General features: G+C 39.1%; 1 long non-coding RNA gene across 1 annotated transcript; it reads right to left on the minus strand.

Moving 5' to 3' along the window:
• Positions 1-11,201: 11,201 nt before the first annotated feature.
• Positions 11,202-14,030, minus strand: LOC144033560 (uncharacterized). Its single transcript, XR_013288006.1, has 3 exons — positions 13,531-14,030; positions 12,778-12,979; positions 11,202-11,845 (listed from the first exon to the last, which is right to left on the minus strand). It is a non-coding gene; the product is annotated as an uncharacterized LOC144033560 (long non-coding RNA).
• Positions 14,031-14,289: the final 259 nt, after the last annotated feature.

Raw genomic sequence — 14,289 nt, forward strand, 5'->3', positions numbered from 1 at the left:
TATCCTTTTTCATTGCGAAACGTGTTTACAATTTTTGTAAAAAATACCGTAAGTGGGGTATTTTTTTTTCATGCCTCAAGGGCTAGGTGGCGCTGCATATATAACTGAATGTTGTCATAGAGATAGCTTCAGGCCTTGACTATAAACATACATATCAAGTTTGGGATTTTTTGGAGCATGTACCGGGGAGTTATTAAGCATATCCTTTTTCAGTGCGAAACACAAATTTTGATGCCCCACCCTCATCATATAGTATTTCGAAAAGCCAAGATTTTTCCCCCTGTCATTGGCTCAGGTCTTGACATGGTCCAGGTCAAGTCTTAACTCAGTCGGATGAAACGTGTAGGAGAAGTGGGCAAAGGTATGCCCCCTGTAAATGTGCAAAAATCATCAAAAATGGGACATTCAAAAATTCGTAGCTCACTTCCTGTTCATTTTAGCATATGGGTCCAAGAGACTTTTTTTGTAGGTCTTGGGCTCCCTCATAGACCTAAAAATATTCGTCGTTCTTGCTTAAACGTACAACTGGGGCTGCTTCGTTAAAAATTTCTAGGGGGCGCTATTGAGTCATTTTTGTAAAAATAGCACAATCCATGATAAAATATTGCTCATTTTGCCAGGCCAGATGTGTGCGCCAAGTTTCATGAGTTTCTGTGCATGTTTCGGCCCTCAACATTGGCGTTGTTTTCTTGGCGAACAGCGCTTAGCCACGCCCACAGCGATTCGCGAAAACTCACAAACTTCATGTTGTGACATCATGAAGGCCGAAACCCTCATCTGAGCAAATATGAGGTAGGTCCAGTAAACGTGGTTGGAGAAAAACGTCGAAGAAAATTCATAAGAAAAAAAATTGCCACTAGGTGGCGCTATAAATAAGATGACATATAAGTTCGTAGATGTCTTAAGGGCTGGACTCTCATCAAATGTGTGAAATTTTGAGAAGATAGGATCATCTCGGTCAAGTTAATGCAGCTTTTATTTTCACGAAAAATCTTCAGACTTTGCGTCACCGTAGCGGCCACGCCCTTTGGCGAAAAGTTACAATATTCGGTGTGGGGCATGATCAACATCTTAAGGCTTTTCTGACCAATTTTCAAATGGATCCCTTCAACAAGCTCAGCACAGTAGCTAAAAATGTAAAGTATGACATTTATTGTCACCACGAGGTGGCGCTAAATGTATAACTGAATTTCATTGTATAGATGTTTTCAGGCCGTGACTATTAAGTTGCATGAGAAGTTTGAGAATTTTTGGAGCTTGTCCATGGGAGTTATTTAGCATTTTGTCTTTCTGGACAAATGAAATTTTAAAGGCAATTTTTGATGCCCCGCCCCCCTCATATAGTATTTCAAAAAGTCAAGTTTTTTTGCCCAGTTGTTGTCTCGGGTCTTGAGATGATACATGGCAAGTTTGAAGTCAACTGGATGAAAAATGTTTGCAAAGGGTGAAAAAGCATGACCACAGTGAATGTGCCAAAATGGGCCAAAATTGGACATTCAAAAATTCATAGCTCATTTCCTGTACATTTTAGGAAATGGCTTCCACTGACTTTTTTGTGCGTATCGGGGTGCTACACGTGCCTGCCAATTTTCGTAGCTCTCGGTCAAACTGGCTCGCAGCGGTCGCTGCTCGGGCCCTAATAATAACTAGAGCTGCGAGCAGCTATAAAGGGCCCTCGCAACCCGGGCCACGTCGGGGTATTGGCACGTTGAGGTACTGCCAAATAGGACAAGGACCGTCTAAAATGCTTTTTCCAAGCCTTGTGTGTGCAAAGTTTTATCAAAAAGCCAAAGATGGTGTGCAATTCCCAAAATAAAATCAAAATGGCGGCCTTCCTTTTAGGTTTAGCACACGGCTACAGAGTACTTTTTGTAGGTCTTAGGCTGATGGGTATGCCTCCAAATTTTCACAAATCTAGGTGAATCATACAATCGGAAATGCCCCATAAAAATGTATAGAGGGCGCTATTGAGCACCACGTTGGGTTACTTGCACGTCGGGCTGATGGCATGTTGAGGTACTGTTCCATAGAACAAGGACCGTCTAAAATGTAAATGTTTTTTTCCATGCCTTGTGTGTGCAAAGTTTCATGAAAAGGGCTAAAAATTATGCATAATTCCCAAAATAAAATCAAAATGGCCGACTTCCTGTTAGGTTTAGCATGTGGCTCTATAATACTTTTTTGTAGGTTTTAGTCTATTTGGTATCTGTTCCAATTTTCACAAATCTAGCATAATCATACAATCGGAAAAGCGTCATAAAAATGTCTAGAGGGCGCTATTAAACAATTTAATGCAATTTGCAAAATAAATCTCTAAAATATTCATGTTCATGACAGGTCTGATGTGTGTGCAAAGTTTCATGAGTGTAAACACATGTTGAGACTAAAAAAAAAAAAGCATTTATCTTGGCAAACATGGCATCGTTACAGCAACGTCGTGCGACACAATAAAAAACTTTAGATAATTTTTCATCTTTAACATCTTAAAATGAAACACGGCAAGGTTGAAGATGATCGGATACATTTTGTAGGAGGAGTTTGTTCAAATATGACCCCTATTAATCCCACGCATTTTCTGACAAGGTAACTCCAGAATCCCACCAGACTTCGCATATTTTCGCCCATTTTCAATGCTTATTAGAATATTGTGTGCTATGACTAAATAGACATGGTGGGTGTCGTTTGAAAGATTGGGGTCTCCTCTTTCATTAGAAAAAAAAGTATGATTCTACCTTATTCTGTTCTTTAGTAATCATCATTTGAAAATGGCTTGATTTGACATAATTCAAGAATCTCGGGCAAAATAAGGAGAAATGAAGCTTTTTGTGAAATGATGCATTTTCTGCAAAACAGTGACTTTTACAGTAATATTTTTTGGTTTAGTGACATCTCAAATATCTCAGCAATCCTTGCCTTCCATAAAACATGAGAAAAAAAAAAATGAAAATGTGTTTTTGATAGCAAAATAAGGATTTATTTACATATCTGATAGCGTGTGTAAACAGCAATATTTTCACATTTCACAAACTATTTACAAAATGTTGATCATTTACAGGAATGTTTGTGCATGTGTGTGGGCGTGCGTGTGCGTGCTCGTGTGTGCGTGCTCGTGCGTGTGCGTGCGTGCTCGTGCGTGTGCGCTATTTACGTACTATACAGGGAAATAACAGCTCCATTTTCACATTTGATAAACTATTTACAAATTTGGGGTTATTTACAAAATATGCATGCATGAGTGGGTGCATGGGTTTTGTTTTGAAACCCAATACTGTCTTTTGTGTGATCGCGTGTGAAGCTTTCTTCTGCGTTCAAGGGGGACACGGCAAGATGTTCACACGCTTGTGCCTCTTCCAGTGTAGTAGCTGCTTCTGTAAATTACAGAAAATACTGTGATCAAGATGTAATTTTTATTATTGTTGCAAGGTATTGTGATTTTTTTTTTTACCTTTCGGTCGCACTGCGTGTGACTGCGAAGGGACCATTTGTGTACGCTGCCCCAACTGTAATCGAATGTTGTGCAACATGCGTTAGTTAGTACGAGGTTACAGACATTGCACATACAGTATACAGAAGCATGTCTGTGAATATTCTCATCCATCCAAGTCATTTCATCCCTGTTACATTCAATATACTGAACTAGTACAATTGTGATCACTCGATTTACAGAATGCTAAACGTTAGCTTACCTCCTGGGCTTCCAGGAGCTTTCGGGGAGAAATCGCTGCTGCTGCTACCTTCGCCACACTTGAATTGATCTCTGTTCAACTGGTGAAGGCGGCTCGAGTTCGCCAAATTCGTCACGGATTCCTCGTCAGATGACGTGGACTGGTCAGAGATACGACGATGCAAACTTTCACTCCGTGTCTCAGAGAACGCCGGAGGCGGTGGCTTCTGAAGTGGGCGCCCGTGACGTTTTTGTCGCTTTTCACACTCTCTTATGCAGAATCCGGCTCCTTGATCTTTCTATTCGTCATCTCTTGACCGATCGTGACAAACGCTCTGTTCAAAAGCGTGAGCTTTTGTTTTTAGCGGCCTCCGGTTAGCCGCCGTTAGCACTCGTCTTTTCTCCCCCAGCCACCGGCCCCCACAACTCCACAACACTCCGCCTCTACTAGGAAATCACATCCTTCTCGTGTAAAGAGACCATCACTGCCATCAAGAGGGCACAGTTCGTCACTACAGTGCTTCACGGGCTTAATATTCAGAGGGAAACTGCCCAAGAGTCTCAGCCACCCATTCATAAAAAAAAACACGTTTGACGAACTAGTTGGTCTTCGGGTGACGCCCACCGGGTGTCACATGACGAACTAGTTCGTCGGCGGATTGCAAATAGTTAAAGGCCCCAAATCTCAAAGTAAACTAGAGGGCGCTATTGAGCCATTTATCGCAAATTGTACAATAAATCACGAAAATATTCATGTTTATGACAAATCTGACGTGTGTGCAAAGTATCATGAATTTTCGCACGTTTTGACAAAAAAAAAAAAAAAGCAACATTTTACTTGGCAAACAATGCATCGCTCTGGCAACAGCATGCGACAAAATAAAAAACTTTCGATAACTTTGCATCTTAAACATCTTAAGATGAAACACACCAAGTTTGAAGACAATCGGATAAATTTAGTAGGAGGAGTTCGTGAAAATATGACCCCTAAGAAAGGCCACAAAAAATGGCTACAAATCCCAACGTAAATCAAAATGGTGGACTTCCTGTTTGGTTTTGCATATTTCTCCAAGAGACTTTTTTGTACATCCTGAGCTCTTATGTATGCCTTCAAATTATCATCACGCTAGGTGAAACGTACAACCGGGAATGCTTCGTTAAAGAGGAGTTTTTTAGCTCAAAATGTGATGCCCGGCCCCTGGAGGACTTCCTGTTCGGTTTAGCACATGGCACCAAGAGACTTTTTTTTGTACATTGTGGGCTGTTACATATGTCTCCAAATTTCTGTAGCTCTAGCTGCTTCGTACAACTGGGAATGCTTCATTAAGAAGGAATTTTTTCCTTTGCAAACTGAGCATGCCACGGCAACAGCGTGCGACAGAATAAAAAGCTTTCAATAACTTTTCATCTTCAACATCTTAAGATGAATCACACCAAGTTTGGAGATGATCGGAGAAACTCTGTAGGATGAGTTCGTTAAAATAAGACCCCTATGAAATGGCCAAAAAAATGGCAACACGTTCCAAAGTAAATCAAAATGGCTGACTTCCTGTTAGGTTTAGCATATGGTTCAAAAAGAGTTTTTTGTACCTCGAGGGCTGTTACATATGTCTTCAAATTTTGGTAACTCTAGGTGAAACGTACAGCCGGAAATGCTTCATTAAGTAAGAATTTTGAAACGCAAAATTTGATGCTCTGCCTCTGGCGGACTTTCTGTTAGGTTTCGCACATGGCACCAACAGGCTTTTTTGTAGATCATAGTCTGTTACATATGTGTACCAATTTCCGTAGCTCTAGATTAAACGTACACCCGGCAATGCTTCGTTAAGTACGAATTTTGAAACTCTAAATTTGATGCCTCGCCCCCGTCATATAGTATGTCAAAAACTTTGGATTTTTTACCATGATGTTGTCCTAGGGGTTGAGATGGTACAGCCCAAGTTTGAAGTCAATCGGGTTAACCGTGTAGGAGAAGCGGGCAAAAGTATGACCCCTGTAAATATGCAAAATTGGGCCAAAATTGGACATTCAAATACTCATACCTCACTTCCTGTCTATTTTAGGGTACACATACATATCAAAGAGGTTTTTGTTCATCTGGATGTGCTACAGGTGCCACACAATTTTCGTAGCCATAGGACAATCGTAGCGGGACAGGGATCCGTTAAACCTATGTAGGTGGCGCTACAGAGCCATTTTTCTGTTATCATGTATGGCGACTTTAAAATATCAAATTTTTCGCCAGGCCCGATCTGCGTGTAAAGTTTGGTGAGTTTTCGTTTATGTTTAGTGTCTCAAAAATGTGATTGTTTGCGGAAAAGAATAATAAAGAAAAAGAAGAAAAAGAAGAAGAATTCCTTCAGGAACAATAGGGACCTTGCAGCGGTCGCTGCTCGGGCCCTAATAATAATAAGAATTGCTACAAAAACAATAGGGCCTCGCAGCGGCACCGCCGCCGCCGCTGCTCGGGCCCTAATAATAAGAATTCCTACAAAAACAATAGGGCCTTGCTGCGGGACCGCCGCCGGTGCCGCCGCTGCTCGGGCCCTAATAAGAATTCCTTCAGGAACAATAGGGACCTCGCAGCGGTCGCTGCTCGGGCTCTAATAACTAGAGCTGCGAGCAGCTATAAAGGGCCCTCGCAACCTGGGCCACGTTGGGGTACTTGCACGTCGGGGTACTGGCATGTTAGGGTACTGTTTCATAGGGAACCGTCTAAATTGTAAATGTTTTTGCCATGCTTTGTGCTTGCAAAGTTTCATGGAAAGGCCAAAAATGATGCACAATTAACAAAATAAAATCAAAATGGTTTGGCACATGGCTATAGAATAATTTTTGTAGGTATTAGGCTGATAGGTGTGCCTCCAAATATTCACACATCTAGCTGAATCATATAATCGGAAATACTTCATAAAAATGTCTAGAGGGCGCTATTGAGCCATTTATTACAAATTGCACAACAAATTTCTAAAATATTCATGTTCTTGAGAGGTCTGATCTGTGTGCAAAGTTTTGAGTTTTCGCTCATGTTTAGACTAAAAAAAAACATTTTTCTTTGCAAACAATGCATCGCGAGAGCAAAGTCGTGACAAAAAATTTCAATAACTTTTCATCTTAAATATCTTCAGATGAAACACGCCAAAGAATGAAGACAATCTGATAAGTTTTGTAGAAAATATGAGGCCTATAAAAGGCCCCAAAAAATGGCGACAAATAGCAAAGTAAATCAAAATGGCAGACTTCCTGTTTGGTTTAGCATATGGCTTTAGAAACTCTTTTGTCAGTCTTAGGCTGATAGGTATCCCAATTTTTACAAATCTAGCTGAATCATACATTTCCAAAAGCTTCATAAAAATGTCTATAGGGCGCTATTGAGCCATTTATTGCAAATTGCACAAGAAATCTCTAAAATATTCATGTTTATGACAAGTCTGATGTGTGTGTAAAGTTTCATGAGTTTTCGCTCGTTTAGACACAAAAAAAAAGAAGCAGCATTTTACTTGGCAAATAATGCATCGCTATGGCAACGGTTTGCGAGAAAATAAAAAAAAACTTTCGATAACTTTGCATCTTAAACAGCTTAAGATGAAACACACCAAGTTGGAAGACAGTCGGAAAAATTTCGTTGGAGTTCGTTAAAATGTGACCCCTAAAAAAGGCCACAAAAAATGGCTACAAATCCCGACGTAAATCAAAATGCCGGACTTCCTGTTTGGTTTAGCATATGGTTCTAAGAGACTTTTTTGTACATCGTGGGCTCTTATGTATGCCTCCAAATTATCATAGCGCTAGGTGAAACGTACAACCGGGAATGCTTCGTTAAAGAGGAGGGTTTTACCTCAAAATGTGATGACTGGCCCCTGCGGGACTTCCTGTTGGGTTTAGCACAAAGCAGCAAGAGACTTTTTAGTACATCGTGGGCTGTTACATATGTCTACAAATTTTCATAGCTCTAGCTGCTTCGTACAACTGGGAATTCTTCATTAAGAAGAATATTTTTCCTTTGCAAACTGTGCATGCCCCGACAACAGCGTGCGGCGAAATAAAAAGCTTTCAATAACTTTTCATCTTCAACATCTTAAGATGAATCACACCAAGTTTGAAGATGATCGGATAAACTCTGTAGGAGGAGTTCGTTAAAATAGGACCCCTATGAAATGGCCAAAAAAATGGCAACACGTTCCAAAGTAAATCAAAATGGTGGACTTTCTGTTAGGTTTAGCACATGGTTCAAAAAGAGTTTTTTGTACCTTGAGGGCTGTTACATATGTCTTCAAATTTTGGTAACACTAGGTGAAACGTACAGCCGGGAATGCTTCTTTAATTAAGAATTTTGAAACGCAAAATTTGATGCCCCGCCTCTGGCGGACTTCCTGTTGGGTTTAGCATATGGCACCAACAGACTTTTTTGTAGATCATAGTCTGTTACATATGTGTACCAATTTTCGTAGCTCTAGGTTAAACGTACAACCGGCAATACTACGTTAAGTAAGAATTTTGAAACTCTAAATTTGATGCCCCACCGCCGTCATATAGTATGTCAAAAACGTTAGATTTTTTACCATGGTGTTGTCCCAGGTGTTGAGATGGTACATCCCAAGTTTGAACCCAATCGGGTTAACCGTGTAGGAGAAGTGGGCAAAAGTATGACCCCTGTAAATGTGCAAAAATTGGCCAAAATTGGACATTTAAATACTCATATCTCACTTCCTGTCTATTTTAGGGTACAACTATCAAAGAGGTTTTTGTTCATCTGGATATGCTACAGGTGCCACACAATTTTCATAGCCGTAGGACAATCGTAGCGGGACAGGGATCCGTTTAAGCTATGTAGGTGGCGCTACAGAGCCATTTTTCTGTTATCATGTATGGCGACTTTAAAATATCAAATTTTTCGCCAGGCCCGATCTGCGTGTAAAGTTTGGTGAGTTTTCGTTCACGTTTAGTGTCTCAAAAATGTGATTGTTTGCGGAAAAGAATAATAACAAATAAAAAGAAGAACTAGAGCTGCGAGCAGCTATAAAGGGCCCTCGCAACCCGGGCCACGTTGGGGTATTTGCACGTCGGGGTACTGGCATGTTGGGGTACTGTCAAATAGGAAACCATCTAAATTTTAAACGTTTTTTCCATGCTTTGTGTTTGTAAAGTTTCATGGAAAGGCCAAAAATGATGCACAATTAACAAAATAAAATCAAAATGGATTGGCACATGGCTATATAGAATACTTTTTGAATATATTAGGCATGCCTGCCAATATTCACACATCTAGCTGAATCATATAATCGGAAAGACTTCATAAAAATGTCTAGAGGGCGCTATTGAAGCATTTATTGCAAATTTAATAAGAAATCTCTAAAATATTCATGCTGATGACAAGCCTGATGTGTGTGTAAAGTTTCATGAGTTTTTGCACATGTTTAGACCAAAACAAAAAAGCAGCATTTTACTTGGCAAACAATGCATCGCCATGACAACGGCGTGCGACAAAATAAATAACTTTCGATAACTTTGCATCTTAAACATCTTAAGATGAAACATACCAAGTTTGAAGACAGTCGGATAAATTTTGTAGGAGGGGTTCGTTAAAATATGACCCCTGAAAAAGGCCACAAAAAATGGCAACAAATCCCATCATAAATCAAAATGGCGGACTTCCTGTTTGGTTTAGCACATGGTTCCAAGAGACTTTTTTGTACATCGTGGGCTCTTATGTATGCCTGCAAATTATCATCGCGCTAGGTGAAACGTACAACCGGGAATGCTTCGTTAAAGAGGAGTTTTCTAGCTCAAAATGTGATGCCCGGCCCCTGGGGGACTTCCTGTTGGGTTTAGCACATGGCACCAAGAGACTTTTTTGTACATTGTGGGCTGTTACATATGTCTACAAATTTTTGTAGCTCTTGCTACTTCGTACAACTGGGAATGCTTCATTAAGAAGGATTTTTTTCCTTTGCAAAAAGTGCATGCCACGATAACAGCGTGTGACGAAATAAAAAAACTTTCAATAACTTTTCATTTTCAACATCTTAAGATGAATCACACCAAGTTTGAAGATGATCGGATAAACTCTGTAGGAGGAGTTTGTTAAAATATGACCCCTATGAAATGGGCAAAAAAAATGGCAACACATTCCAAAGTAAATCAAAATGGCGGACGTCCTGTTAGGTTTAGCATATGGTTCAAAAAGAGTTTTTTGTACCTCGAGGGCTGTTATATACCTCTACAAATTTTGGTAACTCTAGGTGAAACGTACAGCCGGGTATGCTTTGTTAAAGAGGAGGTTTTTTTAGCTCAAAATGTGATGCCCGGCCCCTGGGGGACTTCCTGTTGGGTTTAGCACAGGGCACCAAGAGACTTTTTTGTACATCTTGGGCTGTTACATATGTCTACAAATTTTCGTAGCTCTAGCTGCTTCGTACAACTGGCAATGCTTCTTTAAGGATATTTTTTTTCCTTTGCAAACAGTGCATGCCATGACAACAGCGTGCGACGAAATACAAAGCTTTCAATAACTTTTCATCTTCAACATCTTAAGATGAATCACACCAAGTTTGAAGATGATCGGATAAACACTGTAGGAGGAGTTCGTTAAAATAAGGCCCCAATGAAATGGCCAAAAAAATGGCAACACGTTCCAAAATAAATCAAAATGGTGGACTTCCTGTTAGGTTTAGCATATGGTTCAAAAAGAGTTTTTTGTAGGTCATAGTCTGTTACATATGTGTACCAATTTTCGTAGCTCTAGATTAAACGTACAACCGGCAATGCCTCGTGAAGTAAGAATTTTTAAACTCTAAATTTGATGCGCCGCCGCCGTCATATATTATATCAAAAACTTTTCATTTTTCACAATGATGTTGTCCCAGGTGTTGAGATGGTCCATCCCAAGTTTGAAGTCAATCGGGTTAACCGTGTAGGAGAAGCGGGCAAAAGTATGACCCCTGTAAATGTGCAAAAATTGGCAAAAATTGGACATTTAAATACTCATACCTCACTTTCTGTCTATTTTAGGGTACACACTTCAAAGAGGTTTTTGTTCATTGGGATGTGCTACAGGTGCCACACAATTTTCATAGCCGTCGGACAATCGTAGCGGGACAGGGATCCGTTTAACCTATGTAGGGGGCGCTAAGGAGCCATTTTTCTGTTATCATTTATGGCGACTTTAAAATATCAAATTTTTCGCCAGGCCTGATGTGCGTGTAAAGTTTGGTGAGTTTTCGGTCACGTTTAGTGTCTCAAAAATGTGATCGTTTGCGGAGAAGAATAATAATAAGAATAATAATAATAACTAGAGCTGCGAGCAGCTATAAAGGGCCCTCGCAACCCGGGCCACGTTGGGGTATATGCAAGTCGGGGGACTTGCACGTTGGGGTACTGTTAAATAGACAAGGACCATGGAAAATAGAAATGCATTTGCCGTGCCTTGTGTGTAAAAAGGTGCAGTAAAAGGCCAAAAATGATGCACAATTCCCAAAATAAATTCAAAAGTGTGGACTTTCTGATGTGTGTGCAAAGTTTCATGAAAAGTCGCTCGTTTGATATTCAAAACCAGCATCTGTTTATTTGAAAACATTACATGGCACAGAGATGGTGTGTGATCAAATAAAAAGCTTTTTGATGACTCTTAATGTGGTGTCGCTGTGCAACACATATGTATTCATGACATAGTGAAGTATTGTGACAGTTTTGTAGGGTCCAGCACACAGTAAATGTGTGACAGTTATTCAAGAAAAAATGTAGCTTTGAAGCAGGCTAACCAATGACATCATCTAAAGGGGAAAAAAGCACATGAGCAAGCATAGGTATAAGTAGAGGAGAAAAAGAGATGAAAGAAGTGCGAGAGATGGAACAGGAGAGGAATGCAGCTGTTTATGTATAGCTGTTGTAACAGGACAGATTAAATAACACTTTAACCTGGGGTTAACAGCGCCCTAGGACAGATAAACTCTTTAGTGTAAAAGTTTTCTGGGACAGATGAATCCCTTGGGGTCAAAGAGTTTGGGTTAGCACATAGTCTGTCTTAGGATAATGTAACCTCCATGGATGAATTAGTCCTAGGACGCTTTGACCTGCGGGCTAAAACTTCAGGGGGGTTAACCTGTCCTGTTATATTGTGATCATCGTCTTCGTGCATGTCCTCAGTGGCTTCTTCTGTCTGTGTGGCAGCATTTGATACATCTGTAGAACAAAAAAGAATGAAGAATCATGTTAGATCTGTGAAGTTTGGTTGTCTTAGGTGTAGTTTACAGAACAGTCGTGTGCATATTTTTAGCATGGTAGTGTCTTAATACAAATGCATATTATGTAATGCACTGTATATGGATATTACAGACGTAATATTTGACGGTGATCTTATATTCATAGTTTTTGCCCGTTAATAAATAATATAGCTAGTAAGTAATAAGACACGCAAAAATGGTATAGTTGAATCCTCTGGGTCAAAAAGCAATGTTTTAGGATTGTGTGATGAAATGATGAATAAAAGTAAGGATACGACAGGTACATAAATGGTTATGTAAGTGTAAAATTTGTCATGGTGTGTCCAGATACATGCAGGATAAGTATAAAATATTATGGTGTGTGATTGATTTTTTCTTAGTAAAAATTAGTATTGTAAAGGTCAAGTCACAGTATGTCCAAAAATATTTTTTTTTTAAATCTATGGTATAGAAACATCATAATCAGGGGCAAAGACATAAACATAATAATAGTAATTAATAATGATAGAATTTAAATACAATCTTTTCCATGAATATGTCAGTTATTTTGAGAAGATACAGAAAAAAAAGAACTTTGAAGTGTCTATCAGTGGATGAAAGAGGGCAAGATCACAGCATAGCTACATGATATCAGTCACATTTGAAAGTAATCAAGTGTAGTATGTATTCACATTATATACATTGAGAAATTGCGGCTCAATAATCAGTCAGTGTTTTAGTTAACAGTCCAATGTTACCTTCAAGATATTCCTAACAGAAAAAAAGGAACGTGCATTAACAAAAAAATGTAAAAATGTCCATTGTCAAACATGTCATTCATTATACACAATGTGTAGGATGGGGATGCTTGCTGTGTTAGTGTTTGTGTGTCTTCCATGTCATATAGCTTACCATCACGGACAAATGCATCACATGCATCCTTTATATCCAATGCAGTCTGGAGTTCTTTCACAAGCTTGGTTTTGAAGTCTATCTGTTTTTCAAGTGCTCGATTGACTCGAGTCACATGGACTAGTTGGTTCATTTGGGAATGAAGATCAAGGCTGCGCTGGTATAAGTCGTTGCGACTGAAAGCATGATCAATGCATGCATACTGTAATGACAAAGCATTCAATGAAAATCAGTCATGTTAGATTCCATGATTCTAAATAGCAGATCTAACGTGTTGGTGCAAAACGTTGTGGTCGTGTTGCATGTTACTCAATGGCTGTGTGTGTCAAAACGAGTTTATTTGAAAGAATATACAAATATATACACACGGACATATATATTTATACAGTATAACAGTACCGCATGTATTGGTTTTAAGGAAAGAGTTGAAAAGCAGTGTTCAGAAAAAAGCATAAGACGCACAAAGTACCATTTCACTACATGTAATAAGTTGTCAAGTAGACATGTGAATTAAGTGGTTAAGATAGTGGCTACTGTGCAAGTAAGCTTCAATTGTCTCTAAAAGGTTAGCATATGTGTTCTACATGATATCAATGGCTAGACGTGCTCGTGGAGAAACATTACAAACAGAAAAACACACTAAAGGTGCCTTTAACAAACCTGTTAATAAATGAGAACTTAATACATATATGTATGGCATACTGTATATGATTGAGAAAGTTGTCCTGTTTAGTTTATGTATTGTATACTTACGGAAAAAAGTTGGCAATCTTTGCGTATGGAGATGATTAGAGGGTCTTTATCAAAAGAGAATTTGCTTGGTGATTTGTTCATGTTCTGTAGAAAAGCAAAGGAGTAGAAATAAATACAGTATCATACTTCATAAACATACAAGACATTTGTAGCTGTATTAACCATTGTTGGTATTTGAAGTGATAATTTAGGAATAGAAGTGTAGTGATTGCAGAATTTATAGAGTGCTTACCTTGTATGACTTTGTAGATGGAAATGTCTTTTGTTGAAAGAGCTCTTTGTTGTCTACTATATATGCAAGGACAAGCATAAGTAGGTGTGGTTATGAAGTACTTGACCATTGAAATAAAGCAGTGGTATCAAATGTATGGACCGTGGTTTGGCTCAGGCCTGCAAAGGGGTTTAATGTGGCACAAGAGATAATCTTGTAAGGTACAAAAAAATAATAATAATATAATAGGTATGCCTCTGAGTTTTCACAAATCTAGGTCAAGTCAAGTCAAGTCATCTTTAGTTATTTCGCGCTTGAATCATCCAATCGGAAATGCTCCATAAAAAATGTATAGAGGGTGCGATTTATTGCAAATTGCACAAGAAATCTCTAAAAATTCATGTTAATGACAAGTCTGATGTGTGTGCAAAGTTTCACGAGTTTTCACACATGTATAGATAAAAAAAAACAAAGCAGCACTTTACTTGGCAACCAATGCATCGCTATAGCAGCAGCGTGCGACAAAATAAAAAACTTTTGATAAATTT

The sequence above is a fragment of the Festucalex cinctus genome, chromosome 13 (genome assembly GCF_051991245.1).
Source record: "Festucalex cinctus isolate MCC-2025b chromosome 13, RoL_Fcin_1.0, whole genome shotgun sequence".
NCBI lineage: Eukaryota > Metazoa > Chordata > Actinopteri > Syngnathiformes > Syngnathidae > Festucalex > Festucalex cinctus.